Genomic DNA, 16,021 nt, shown 5'->3' with positions numbered 1-16,021 from the left:
CATGCCATGTGGTATAGAATAACAAGTGACATTTTGTCTAACTCGACCATTAGTCATAAGAGCTTATTTGACTCAAAATAAAAGCATAAGAGCTTATTTAGTTAAAAATAAAAATACATGGGTTTGATTGAACACAATAAAAGAATAAAGGCTTATTTGAATTTTTCTAAATCGTTTAAAGGTTTTCTTAGATATTATTCTGAGTTTATAATGTACCGAATTATTACCATAGGCCATCCACTACAAAAGAAAAGGGTTTTACTGATGGAAATGATTGCGCCTATAAATTCCGTTGACATTGCCAACAGATTATAAACCGATTTCATAGTAAATGTGTTGTGAGAAAATTGACAGAAGGTGCTTTTTTGGAAAGTGGTTGGTAATTTGATGGCGCATATTGAACAAGGAAGGCATGAAGATTGCCGACTAGTCCTACTTGTCGGTATTGATGATCTCCAATGGAATTTAGAGATCGAATTCTCAACGTGAATATCCGTTAGCAATGCATTTACAATATTGATTGAGTTTCCGATAGAATTGCCATTGGTAACGTTGTTTTAGAAATTTGTAGATTTATTGACTATATTACCGACGAAATTTTTGTCAATAATATTCTATAGGATTTTTAATTACTGATGAAGTATTCTATCTGTAAATTTAATATATAGATAGCCTCATTGAGTTCCTCCCCCAAAGGCCTTAGTTGCTTTTTTCTCTTTTTTTTTTTTATATCTCGTCACTTACCCCTAATGTTGCTTTTGCCTTAGATTGACCCCCTAGGCTCCACTGGCGCTGATTGAGCATCTCGGGTCATCAATCTAGCCTTGCTTGTTGCTTGAGAATCAACCATTCTTGGTACTTTTTTTTCCCTTTGGCATTTCTTTTCCTTTTTTTTTTGTTTCCTTCATGTTGCTTGAAATGCCATATACATGTTTGACATGATCAATTTTATCATAGAATGAAAAAGTTAGCTTTTGGAACAATGGTAGTGATAACACTATTTTATAGAGTTATCTTGCACTTTGTTGAGCATAAAAAGAATAATGTTCTCTTGCTTTTTAGTCATTTTTATGTAGTTTTTACATCTTCTTATTAATTAGTTTAATGCTTTGTTGAGTATTTTTAATTGAGTTCTTTTCGCTTATTTTCAGTAGAAAAGTCATACTTTTATTCCCTATTGATTTAGTCATTTGTTATTGAAGGTGTGCATGTTGGGATGAGTCTTACACCTAATTAAGATTGATCAAGACTTAGTTCCAATCATGTAATGATATCATTCATATTGAATGATTAGAGGTTTTTCTTCATCAATAAGACATTATTTATAATGAGTTATAAGTCTAATTGGATGAAGTCCATGAGATTAATATGCCTTGCAAGGGAACTGAAATGGGTTGTAGTTATGAGATCCTTATGCATTAAAGCATGATCTCAAAATGTTCTTGGTCAATATATCATTGAGACTAGACATCAATGATGCTTAGTTACTAGTATATTCTATGTTCCTTATTTTGGAAGTAAGCAATCAATCTCATAGATTGAAGTATAGAGATACTTAGAACTAGAATGTAAGTGCTTACCTAGGAGAGCAAGTTCATTGAACATGACCTGCCATGAGAAGTGTATTTGGTAATACACTCCAGTGTCTATGCAACACTTCTCATGTGTCAATCATGTAAATACTCCTTAGACTTGAGATATTAGGTTGTTATATATGTGGAGTGTTATGCTTTAATTTTATCCCTACAGGTGCTTAACCAAGGATGCCTAAATAGGATGCTTTTAGGTATAGCATGAAGCATGTGAAGGTAAATGAGTGGTCAAGATAAGAATCATTACCTGAAGTGTTTTAAAGGATATATCCTATCAGTTCTTGGTTAACATTAGCTTACTGAAGTCTTTGGCCAAGGTGACTTGGAGATTATGAAAGGTTTTATAAGTCTTTATAAAGCTAATGCTCTAATTGCAAGAACGAATACGGAGGTAAATAAAAGTAAACACTATATCAAGCTCTTATCATCTTTCGGATATATGATGAGGAAAATAATTACACTGATAGATTGTGTAATGAAAGGTTGTCAAAGAACCTTTTAACTCTCTTAACAATTGGGTGGTTATGATGCATTGCTAGATGTCAATATTGATTTATGGAATTGATTATAAATTAATTGATTGAAATTTATATTAATCAATTACATTGCCAACATGTTTGGAACTTAATGGGCCACACACAATGATTGCATTTGAATTAATTAGAAAAGTAATGATTTAAGTTAAACTTAAATCACAAGCTAGGTAATTACCTTCCATAAACTTAATTAAAAGAGTTTAATTAAGTTTTGGGCATAATATATAAATAGTTATAATTATAATGTCGAAATTGCAATAACATAAAGGAAATTATTTCAATTTAATTTCCATTGGGCTTAATTAAAATAGTTTAATTAAGTCACGGGCCATATTGTGATGTGTTATAATATGGAGGGCCTTATTGCATAATTAAAGTTAATTTTAACCTAGTTATATAAATCACATTTAACTATTTTTCTACATGTGAAAAGAGTTGTCAGAAAAAAAAAAGAAAAAAGTTCTCTCCTTGTGTGCCATCACCTATACTATGAAGAAGAAAAATTATTTTTGGAGCAAATTTTCAAGTGTGTGATTCAGCCATCCTTATGAGAAGTGGAAAGGGAAAAATGTTGTACCCTTTGCTAGCACAAAAGCATAATTACAATGTCCCTCATTTGTTGAAAGGTTTATGTGAAATCGTGTGTACTATCGTTAGAGGTTAAAAGCTTGATTGGCTAGGGTTCTTGCTTCTTGTAGTGTTCGCGGTTTGCATTGAGGAGATTGCTATTTTGAACAGAAGAACATTGCCAAGGTTTGCTTTTGTTTTTATGATTTTATATGCCATTCTATGTGTTAAAATATCACCATGGTGATCCGTGGTTGGAGGCATGTTTTGGTTCTAAAGTTTTAATTTTTTTTTTCATTACATAATTTTGAGTATGCTGTCCATAGCCAAACCCAACAATGGTATTAGAGTCATCCATGGCTCGATTTTACCACATTAAGATGTCTAACAATTATTGATATCTTGTTTGAAAGGGCTATGAGATGTTCGGGTTTTGTAGGGAACAAAGAAGTAAGATTTAAACTTTACAATGTGTTCTAGTTATTTTGATTTTTGGATAGATTTTATTGTGAATTTTTAAATCTTCAATATCGCCATCCTAATCTCATTTTAATGTCAATTTTTTGAAGATTAGTTAGTACATAAGATGCACAAATTAATTTAGCAATTAAAGTGGTAATCCGATGACATTGTGATGCGTTATCTATGGGAGAATTTTGCCCAGCCTTTATAAGGGCACGATTTTTAGCTTTTAAGTGAGGTTTAAGTGCCTCAGAAAATGCTGAAAAATTAAGAGATTAATACACATTGGAAATGTTCCAATATGGGTGATTGTGTCGCTGAGGGTGAAGGTAAAGCTACCAAAACGTGGTTGAAATAGCTGTTGTTCACAGTAGTGATAATCACGGTTTTGGTTTGGCTTGGCAACAAAGAAAGACCTAAATTTATGCAATTAGTTGCACAAATTAGTTGATGATTTTTATAGAAATGTTCCATAAATTATCCAAATTGTTGCCAAGAATTTAGAATTTAAATCCCTAGAATTAAGCTTTTATAAAACTGAGTTGGTGGAGTCAAAATTGTTGATGCCTTTGCAACAACAAGCCATGGTTTTGAATTTTTTGATAGCAAAAAACATTTCCTAAAATCTTGAAAAATTATTATGGAATTGTTTCATAAGTTTTCTATCAAGAAAAATTTAATTGGGAATTAAATTTATGATTTTATGCAACCAAATAGCTTCAAAAGAAAGAAAAAACCAAAACTGCCTCTAAAGATAAAGGTCATGGGTTTTTAATTTTTTGAATGGCTAAATCACCTCCTACAACCCTGAAATTTTTTTTGGAATATTTCTATGAGTTATCTATTAGGATAAATTTTATTAGGAATTAAATTCCTAAGTTTAAGTCACAAAGAGTTTCAAAAAGAGTCAAAAACCGATTCTGCCATCTGCAAATAAAGGTCAGGATTTTTGAATTTTTTGAATGGACAAATCAGCTTCTAAAATCCCAAAAATTTATTCTGGAATAGTTCAATGATTTATCTATCAGGATAAATTTTATTGGAATTAAGTTTCTAAAATAAACCACCATAATACCAGGTAATTAGGACATGTCTGCTACTGTCTACAGTAGGCTATTGTCTTGGTTACGACATAGGATTTGTCCAAATTTTACACCAATAAATGATCAATTAAATTAGTTAATTGGCTGAGAACTATCTATGGAATTAGTTCTATAATTATGCTGGTTTTTGACAGATTTAATTTAAGGAATATGATTCCTAAAATTAAGGATGTCAAAGATGATGCATTAACATCTATAAATAAAACAATGTGATTTCTAAAATTATAGAAGTTAAAATATCTTCATTGGCTAATTAAATATTTATGGAATATGTTCCATAAGGATTGATAATTGATTTAATATATTATGGAATGTGATTCATTAATTTAAGGGTGTCAAAATTTAAATAATTTGAGACAACATTAATCTAGGAATTAGATTCCTAGTAGTAGTGCTAGTCTAAATCTATATGGACAAATTTGGTTTTGAGTTGACTTCGTACAAGAAGATAATTCTAATTTGACATTAAATTTAAAGATTAAATTGTCTAAGATATTTCCTAATAAGATTAGGTAATAATAGATATTCAATCTTTAATTAAATGAGATTAATAATAGGTTGCCTAAAATGTTTAGGAACACAAATTAAAATTGTCTTAATTTGTAATTTGTAATAAAATTTTAATTCTAATCCTAATGAAATTAGGAGTTAAAAAATTACTAATTTTGATTAGCAAAATTCTCTAATGTTAGAATTAAAAATAAATTGCAAACCTGAAAATTTGAAATTAGTGAAATTTAAATAAAAAAATGCTAACTCAAATACCTCATATGATTAGCAATTTGAATAAGATATGATTTAAATTTTTGTATATTCATATTGATGAATATATGTAGATATTTATTGACTTAGGCTCAATATATTTGTGCTATAATTGATGTCTATATTTATCTCAAGTAGTTTGCATGAGATAGATTTATTTTATGCGATTTGATAAATGCTCTGCAATGCAAAATAATAAGCATGTGATAGATTTATTTTATGTGATTTAATAAATGCTATGTAAAATGAGACCTTAATAAATTTGTAAAACAAAATCTCTCATGAAAATATTGAGTTACATGCTATGCATGACTAAGTTGCCTTCCACCATATAATAAAATAACTTGGCTGTTCTTTTAATCGGAGGCTTGTTAAGCACACTTAAGGCCACACTTTTAAATGAGTATGTTTGAGCTATTGGTGAGTTTTACTTAACTAGTTTCATAAAATTCGAATGCTTGGAAACTTGATTATTATGGAAACAAAAGGCAGTGGCTAGGCGAAACATATATGATATGTTTAGGCGAAACATGTATGATATGTTTAGGCAATCTTTTGAGCCTTGTATGATGGACTGTCTTCCATAAGACGTTTCCCTTTTTTCTTTTCTCGAGTGTCACTTGGTAGTGAAGATTTGGCCATTGTTCTCAGTGGTTTCTGACTTAGGGTTTGAAGAGTTTAAGATGAGGAGTTTCGGTTTTTAAAGGGCGGTTCAAGAAGAGAGAATATGAAGAGAAGATATAAAGTTAAGAGAGGTTATTAATCTCCCTCTTTAAATTAGGTCAGGCATATCTTTTTCCAAATTCAAAATTTTGCCCCCATTTTTGACTTTCAGTTAGATAATTTTCTTTTCCCTAGTTCTCTTTTTTTTTCCCTTAAAAAATAATAATTTTTTATAATTATTTTAGTTTCTTAATTGATTAAGTTTTACATTCAACTGACAAAGTCAAGCATTTTGATTTAAAGGATCAACACAGAACATTTTTAATCAGTTAGACGATTCTCTTGGCCAACTAAATTTCTACTGACTTGTATAAGGAGAACTTAAAAGATTTACCTAAAGCTCATTTACATTAAGCATCCCTAGATTTCTTCTAATTTCACAAAATCATTCTTCACTTAAGGGTTTAGTGAAAATATCAGACAGTTGATGCACAGTGTCAACAAATTCAATCTTAATATCTCCTTTAAGCACATGATCTCTAATAAAATGATGTCGAATTTTAATGTGTTTGGTTCTAGAGTGCTGAATTGAATTTTTTGAAATGTTTATAGCACTTGTGTTATCACAAAATACAGGTATATTATGCATGGTTATTTCCAAATCTTTTAACTATTGTTTAATCCATATAATTTGTGCACAACAACTTCCTAAGGATATGTATTCCACTTCAGCTGTTGATAATGCAATAGAGTTTTACTTTTTACATGACTAGGATACAATCATATTTCCAAGAAACTGACAGGTACCACTAAGGCTTTTCCTATCTGTTTTACTTCTAGCAAAATTAGCATCAGAGTATCCAATAAGATTAAAGGATGATCCTCTTGGATACCATAATCCTAAGCTTTGTGTGTCCAAGAGGTACCTAAAGATTCTTTTTACAGTTGTTAAATGTAACTCTTTAGGATGTGACTGAAATCGTGCACACAAGCATACACTAAACTATATGTGAGGTCTGCTAGCAGTTAATTAGAGTAAAGAGCCGATCATACCTCTATAAAGCTTTTGATTAACACTCTATCCTTTTTCATCTTTATCAAGCTTGGTAGAGGGACTCATAGGTGTGCCAACTGACTTCAGCTTCATCACATCAAATTGTTTTTAGCATATATTGAATGTATCTTTCTTGATTGATGAAAATACCATCCACACATTGTTTGATTTGAAGACCAAGAAAGAATTTTAATTCACTCATCATGCTCATTTCAAACTCACCCTGCGTTTCTTCAGCAAAGCTTTTACACAAAACTTCATCAGTAGCACCAAAAACAATATCATCTACATAAATTTGAACTATAATTAAATCATTTAAGCATTACTTAATAAACATGATCGTATCAAAACTTCCTCTATGGTAACCTTTTTCAACCAAAAATTTTGACTTCCATACCAAGCTCTTGGAGCTTGTTTTAATCCATATAAGGCCTTATACAATTTAAAAACATAGTTAGGTTTTTCAAAGTCTTCGAAACTAGGGGGTTGTTTGATATAAACTTCTTCTTGAATAAGGCCATTTAAAAATGCACTTTTCACATCCATTTGAAATAGTTTGAAATTCAGGAAACATGAAAATGCAAGTAATAACCTTATGACTTCTAGCCTGGCAATAAGAGCAAATGTTTCATCATAATCAATACCTTTTTCCTGATTATATCCTTGAGCAACTAGCCTAGCTTTGTTTCTTATCACATTACCTTATTCATCTACCTTGTTTCTAAATACCCACTTGGTACCAACAATTGGGTGATTGAATGGCCTTGCAACTGATGTCCATACTCTATTTCTTTCAAATTATTCAAGTTCTTTTTGCATGGCCATCATCCGACTTTCTTCCTTTTTAGCTTCTTCGAAGTTTTTAGGCTCAATTTGTGAAATGAAAGCTAAGTATTTGCATGTTTCTTTAACTCCTTTTCTAGTTCTAACTTCTTTTGAAAGATCATTAATTATCTGCTCTTGTGGGTGGTCTTTGACATATTTTCTGCTTTTTGGAAGATCATTGTGTTGATTATCAACTTTTTGTAGATCTTCTTAAGATGGAATTCTGCTTCTCTTTCATGTGAGTTTTCTTATCTATTTTTCTTGTTCTCCATGCTCATTTCTTTTATTTGTCTCTCAAGGTTTTCTGCATCATTTTCATCAACAAAAGCTTTCTTTTGCATAGCATTAGTTTCATCAAAAACTACATGAATGGACTTTTCAATTATTAAAGTTCTTTTATTAAAAATTCTATATGCTTTTGAGTTCAATGCATATCCTAGAAATATTGCCTCATCACTCTTAGCATCAAATTTGTCAAGAAAATGTATTCCATTGTTCAAAACAAAACATTTATAGCCGAAACTTCTAAAAGGAGAAATGTTTGGTTTTTTGCCTTTGTACAATTCATAGGGCGTTTTAGATATCAAGGGCCTTATTGAAACTTTGTTTAGAATGTAGGTTGCTGTATTGACAGCTTCTGCCCTAAAATACTTTGGTAGGTTGTTTTCACAAAACATGGTTCGAGCCATATCTTTTAAAGTTCGATTTTTTCTTTCAACAGCCCCATTTTGTTAAGATGTTCTAGGTGCAAAAAAGTTGTGATCTAACCCATTTTCATTGAAAAAAATTTTCAAATCCATCCCCTTTAAACTCACCTCCATGGTCGCTTCTAATGTTGACAATAAGAAGTCTTTTTCATTGTGAACTCTCTTACAGTGATTTACAAATGTAAGTAATGCATCATTTTCGTAAGCGAGGAAGTAGACCCAAGTATATCTTGAATAGTCATCAACTATCACAAAATCATATGATTTACCTCATAAGCTGGTTATGTTGATTGGACCAAATAGATCAATATGCAATAATTCAAAAGGTCTAGACGTTGAAATAATCTTTTTGACTTTGAAAGATGTTCTAACATGTTTTCCTAATTGACAAGCATCACAAATCTGATCATTCTCAAATTTAATTTCAGGCAATCCAATAACCAGATTTTTTCTCATTAGTTTTGAAATGGTATGCATGCTTGCATGTCTAAGTCTTTGATGCCATAACTAGCTATCATTTCGATCATTTACCATAAGACATGACTCACAATCTAGCTCAAGATCTTTAAGAAATATAATATACATGTTTTTATTCTTTTTCCTATGAATGCAATTTTGTTGGTACTAATATCTATAACTTCACATTTATGTGAATCAAAACATATTTTAAATCCTTTGTCACACAGTTGATTGATACTTAATAGATTATGCTTTAAGCCTTTAACAAACAAAACATGATTAATTTGAGCATGAGAATTTTTACCAATGGTTCTTATACCATTAATTCTGCCTTTTGAATCATCTCTAAAAGATACTGTACCACCATTTTTCTTATCCAGTTGAGCAAACAGCATTTCATTTCCTGTCATATGCCTCGAACAGCCACTGTCCATGTACCATGGTTGCTTCTGCTTCAGTTGAGCTTTTGAACATGTGTCCTCTTGGTTTAGCTCAACTTGTAAGATAAATTTTTAGTTCCTAATAGGTACCCATACCTTGATGGGTTCTCGAAGGTTAGTTGATACATGAGAGCCTTTTGATACCTATATCATTTTTATTTTTTGAGAGCTTGTTCTTTTATGACATGCATAAGAAAGATGACCTATTTTGCCACATACATAACACCTAGATGAGAAACCATGAGGATTTCTCCTAAAGGTTGTATTTCTTCTGTCAACCCTTTAAGAGCAATGTTTTCATCAATTGCCTTTTGCAATGCTTCATTTTTATTTTCAAGTTCTAATTTCAAAAGTTCAAAGTCTATTTTAGAATGTTTTAGTTTAGTTTGAAGTAAATTTCTTTGTTCAAAAACAGAGTTGAAATAATATTTTATCTTTTTTAGATCATTCTCAAGAGATGTAATCTTTATTTTTAGAGCCTTATATTTTGATGCAAGTTTTTCAAACTCATCATAGAGGCATTCATTTTCTTTTTGAAATTCATCAATTGAGATATCACAAAGGATAAAAGATACCTCGGATTCATCATCTTTGGCCATCAGACATAGGTTTGCTCTTTCGTCCACTTTCCCTTCATCAACTTCTAAACTCGATGCATCACTGTTAGACCAGGTTGCAGCCACCATAGCTTTCTTTGATTTTTTATTTTTCTTAGGAGTTTCTTTCTTCAGCAAGGGGTATTTCGATATGAAGTGTCCAGGTTTTTTGCACTCAAAACATATAATAACTTTCTTCTTGTTAGATTTATTTTTATTTCTGATCTTCCATAAAAAACTTTAATCTCTTTTGTAGCTTTTCTTAGCAAGTCTTCTATCTCTTTGTCCCATAAGTTTTTAAATCTTCTATCTACCATGGCCAACTCTTCATCATCATCACACGATAAATTATCTAATTCTTCTTTAAGAGTAATGCTTTTTTTCCTTTCTTTGTTTTCTATTTTATCTTCTTTTTCTTATTTTTTAAGCTTCAGTTCATGGCTGAGAAGAGAGCCACATATTTCATCAAGAGTGATGACATTTAAGTTCTTAGCCTCTCGAATAGCAGTCACTTTTGGCTTCCAATTTTTGGGTAGGCTTTTAAGAAGTCTTTTGACAAGTTCATATTTAGGGATTGGCTTACTTAACTGATTGAGTTTGTTGGTGATGCTAGTAACCCTATCAACCATACTGGTGATATCTTCACCAGATTCCATTTTGAACATTTCATAGTTATGGGTTAGGAAATCAATTTTGGACTCCTTGACTTGTGAAGTCTCTTCATGAATGATTCTAAGTTTGTCACAAACTTGTTTGGCAATTGTACAGCTTGACACTTTGTTAAATTCTGTAGGAGTTAAGGCACAATGTAGAGTATTTATTGACTTAAAGTTTGTTTAAACCTTTTTGGTTTTAACCTTAGTCCATTCAACCCTTGGCTTAGAAATCCTTTCATTGGTCACAACATTCATGGTCGAAGGGATATAAGGTCCATCAACGATGACATCCCACATTTCATAATCTATTGCTCTTATGTAAATAGACATTCTAGTGCTCCAATAGGGGTAGTTTGGTCCATCAAACAGAGGTAGTCTATTTATGGATTTTCCTTTAACAACAACAAATTTTTGAAGAACCATTTGGATCTTGCCTTTGAATGTTAAGCCTTAAAAATGAGGGTTAAGCTCTGATACCACTTGTTGGTCCTAAAGATGTGTGCTAGAAGGGAGTTGAATAGCACTTTCTGAATGTCATTAAGCTTAATTTCTGATTAGAAGCTAGTTAAAGGTCAATTATGAGAAATGCCTGATGGAAAAATAATTTGAAGAAGAGTGAAATTAAAAGTAAAAGAGGGTAGACAATGCTTAAAGATTTATAGTGGTTCGATCTCTTTGACCTACATCTACTACCTTGATCTTCCAATCAAGGATTTTCAAACCAAATCACTAGAATCGATATAATTGCCAAGCTTCCACGAAGCTTTTACAATGGCTTTGCACAGGTTCAGCCACAGTTTTTAATAATGGTTTTTTTCGAGATCAATCAAAACCCAAAATTAACTTTTCTAAGGCCAAGTTAGAACATACAACAACAACCAAGCTAAACCAAGCTTGATTAATCCCCTTAGAGTGCCTCGCACACTCTAAGTAATTAAGAAGTACAGATATGAAGAAGCACCTATGATCACAAACCTGATCTGAACGGTACAAGATGAAGTGCTAAGCTTTATTACAAAGATTTGAGTGAAGTGCAAGAAGGATTGAGAGAATTTTTCCTATTTTTGGGCTCTTTTTTTTCTTGGAAGCATCTCATACATTTCTTAGCTGTTGGAGATGTCTTTTATACTTAAAAAATCAACTCTAATGGATGTTGATAGCTTTAGACCGTTGAAAACAGTTTAGAGTCTATTCTAGCCATTAGTATGTCTTTAAACATTCAAATTTAGATTCTCAAATAGTGAGCTTTTAGCTAGATAACCATTCTTCTTAGTCGATTAAGTCTTCTTTGTTTCGCAATCAAAGTTTTAACTGTGAGCTTTTAGCTGGCTAAACATTCTTCTTAGTCGATTAAGTCTTCTCTGTCTCGTAATCAAATTTTTGATCATGAGCTTTTACTTGGCTAACCATATTTCTTAGTCGATTAAGTCTTCTCTGTCTCGCAATCTGCTTTACTTCGTTAATCGGTTAAGTGAGATTTTAACCAATTAAGAGCTTACCGTCTTTGAAGCAGTTAATTTCACTTTTGGACTGTGGATGAATAACTCCCTTGGTTATCTAACGTAGAGACTTCTGTTTGTAGCTCATTTATAACTCCTTATTTTGACGAGTTTTGATGTTTGCTTTCTAGTCATTAATTTATTATTTACATATATTTCATCTTGCACACTCAAGTAGTATAGTTAGACATTAATGAATGAGAATGTTTTGTTATCATCAAAAACTTATCGAGCTAACATTCTATAGCTATGGCTTTGAGTCTCCAAGATTTTGGTAGGTTATAAAGGATCTTCCTTGCAAGTTGTGCATTGGGAGAATCCTTTCCTAAGGCTTTTAGACCACCAATAATATTTGTGAACCTTTCAAAATCGCATTAATAAATTCACCTTCTTTCATCCTAAAGAGTTTATAGTCATGTGTAAGCAATCCAACTTTGGATTTCTTGACTTGGTTGGTGCCCTCATATGTGGTTTCTAAAGTATCTCAAATTTGCTTGACATTTTCACATATTGATACCTTATTAAACTCACTAGCTCTTAAGGAAAAAAGAAGGGTATTATATGCCTTGTAATTGATTTGAATCAATTTCTTATCCTTATCATTCCACTCATGTCTAGTTTTAGTCATTATCTTGCTATCTACTTCCTTATAAGGTACATGAGGACTATCTAGTATTACACTCCAAACATCTAAGTCCATAGATTGAATAAACATTTTCATACTTTTTTTCAATAATAATAGTTTATACTTACAAAAAAGAGTAGCCTTTAGATTGATTGCTTTTCACCAAGTACGATTGCTATCACTTCTATTTTTATCGATTTAAGCTTTTACAATGGATCTCTCAAAGGAGGTTAGACCTACAAAATTTTAGACCAAGCTCTGATACTAATTGTTAGTGTAGAAATCTCAAAGAGTGATATACCAATAAGGGGTGAATTGGTATATTAAAAATTTCTTTGAATATCTAAGTATAAAAATAAAAAAATTTTCACCCAAAAATATTTTCTAGTATCAAAAACAACTTTGTAACAATAAATTACTAAGCATAAAAATAATATACCAAAGAAAAATATTTTCCTAAGTTAAATACTAGCTATGAATAATAAATTGAAAATATTTTCCTAAGTGTAAAATGATAAATTGATACAAAACTATTTTCCTAAGGCAAATGGCAACAATGAATAATAATGAGAAAAATTAAAAAGAGACACAAAGATACTATAATAGTTCAGCTTTTTTGATGCCTACATTCGCTCCTTTTGCAACTAAGGAATTTCCAATCAACTAAAAAGATTCTTACTTTTTAATGAGATCAAGCAGTAATCCTTACACCGACTTTTTACGAGATCAAGCGACAACCCTTACATAATCCACAAAAGGATTCTTGCTTTTTAAAATGATCAAGCGGTAACTCTCATAATAACTTTTTCATGAGATCAAATGGTAACCCTTACAAGAATGGTTTTTAAAAGGCTCAACTACAAACCCACAAATAGCTTTTTAAGGTTAAGCTAGAACCTTTACAAGATGAGCACAAGATATAGCAAGAATGTCTCTACAAAGGTTAGATGCTAGAGATTTTAGGTTGGGTCTAGTGAGAGAAGAAATATCAGCTCAAATAAAGTAAGTATTCAACTTTTTAAGCTTGATAGAAGACTAAAATGAAGCTAAAGAGAGAGGATAAGCTTTTAGAGGTCTCTCTAGGGTTTGAAGCTTTGGTTTAGGTCTTCTTTTACTTCGAAATGGCTAAAATGCAGTTATTTATAGCTAAGGTGAAGTTTGGAGCCATTAGACAAAAGTTTGAATCAAATCTAATCGTTGCTGAAGCTTGAAGGTTGACTACAATTCTCCTAAGGTCGAATATTCTTCAAATTTCTCAAATTAGGGCTCCATAATCGAGTATATCTTTTCTTTATTTGATTTTTCTCCTAAGAACATATTTTTTTTGTAAATTTGAGCTCCTATAGTTGACAATGCCTCCTCTATAGTCGACTATGTTTATGTAAAGTCAACTTTTTCATGCTTTTGACTTATCATGGTTGACTATACTTGAGCCAAGGTCTACTATGTTTGTTCAAAACTTGATTTTCTTGAACTTTCTGGAACAGGGTCTACTATAGACATTTCAAAATCGACTATGGCTTTATATTCTTCAAGTTTTGCACTCTTTCTACCTTTGGATCTACTTGAGCTTCTCTAGTATTGACTCTTAACTTGTGTCTTGAGGTTTTCTTAACTTTTGGCACTTCTCTTCAACTATTTCTTGATTGCCTTGTTCTTACATTCAAATGACATCTCAAGACATGTTTGCTCTTGCATTAGTAGTTAAGCATGCATTGTTTGAAACCTTTTATGATAGTTTCAAATGATGGATGGCTTTTCAAACAATTTTGTAACATTAAGGGATTAAAAACATATTTGAGACAATTCAAATGCTTGACATTAAGTTTAAGATAACATGTGATTTTTGTTAAATAAAAACATGAAGTAAATCAAGGTTAATAAAATACTCCATCTCCACCGATCTCTAGTTCTTCTTTACTGAGCTCAACTCCAAGAAAAATGAGGAGTTTTGAGTGATGTTTACGTTAGATGCAATTATTGTGTTATAGAACCAAAAACTTTTGAAGAAACAATCAATGAGGAAGCTTGAAGGAATGGTATGCAAGAAGAAATCGATGCAATTGAAAAGAACAAAACATGATACTTGGTAGAGAAGTTAAATGACGAAAGAGTTATTGATATGGAGTGTACAAGATGAAACACAATCTAGATGGTTCGATCCAAAGAAATAAAGCTAGATCTATGGTAAAAGGGTATGCACAACAATTTGTTATTGACTTCAATGAGACTTTTGCTCTAGTAGCTCATTTGGACACAGTAACTCAAAAAAATTAGAATTTATATCAACTTGATGTGAAATAAGCATTTTTAAACGGAGAATTAAAAAAAAGAAGTGTATGTGCAACAAGCATTTTTAAATGGAGAATTAAAAAAAAGAAGTGTATGTGCAACAACCTCCAGGCTTTGTAATTAACGGCCAAGAAAAGAAAGTGTATAAATTAAAGAAAGTTCTTTATGGGTTGAAGCAAGCTCCTAAAGCATGATATAGTGAGATCAATAGTTAATTCCTTGGGCAAGGATTTGAAAGAAGCAAGAATGAGCCTACTTTGTATGTGAAGCATCAAGGTACAGCTGATATTCTTCTTGTTACACTTTATGTTGATAATTTAGTTCATACAGGAAACAACAAAAAAATGATTGAAAAATTGAAAATAGAGATGATGAAAAAAATATGAGATGAGTGATTTGGGGTTGCTACATCACTTTCTTGTTATTAAGCTATATCAAGATGGACATTGAGTTTTTATTTGTCAAAAGAAATATGTTAAAAATATTTTGAAAAAGTTTGGCATGCTTGGTTGCAAACCTGTTGATATTCCTTTGGTGGTGAATGAAAAATTTAGAAGAAAATAAGGTGGAAGAATTGTAGATTCAAGCATGTATGGAATCTTAATCGAAAGTTTGTTTTATCTCACAACTACAAGGCTTGATTTGATTTTTGCAGCAAGTTTGCTTCCTAAATTCATGAGTAAACCTAGTTAGTTGCATCTTAGGAGCAGCAAAAAGGATGCTAAGGTATGTCATGGGCACCATTGATTATGGAATCAGATTTGAGAAAAATTCAAAGTTGAAACTAAATGGTTATAAGAATAGTGATTGGGTTGGAAATGTTGATGATATGAAATGCATTTTGGGCTATGTATTCTCTCTTGGTTTAGGTGTGTTTTCTTGGTCTTCAAAGCACCAAAGCACTTTCAAGAGAATGATTCCAGCAACTCCGAGAAGCACTAGGAGTCTCACAGCAGCTTATTTGTCACAACCTAGAACTCTCATCGAGCCCGTGACAACCGCCGCGTGCCCCGATGGGCACTCATCTCCGGGAAGGCCAACCAGAACCCCGCAAGGCTTAGTATCAGTTTCTCATTTCCCCCAGTGAGTAACTTTTGCCAAATTTTATGTTCTAAAGGATTTTGAGTTATTTCTAACTTAAAACTGATAAAATAAAAATTTTTATCTCACAGGGGCATTTTGG

This window comes from Theobroma cacao, chromosome 9 (assembly GCF_000208745.1).
Source record: "Theobroma cacao cultivar B97-61/B2 chromosome 9, Criollo_cocoa_genome_V2, whole genome shotgun sequence".
NCBI lineage: Eukaryota > Viridiplantae > Streptophyta > Magnoliopsida > Malvales > Malvaceae > Theobroma > Theobroma cacao.
Note: the sequence above shows the minus strand (reverse complement) of the source record.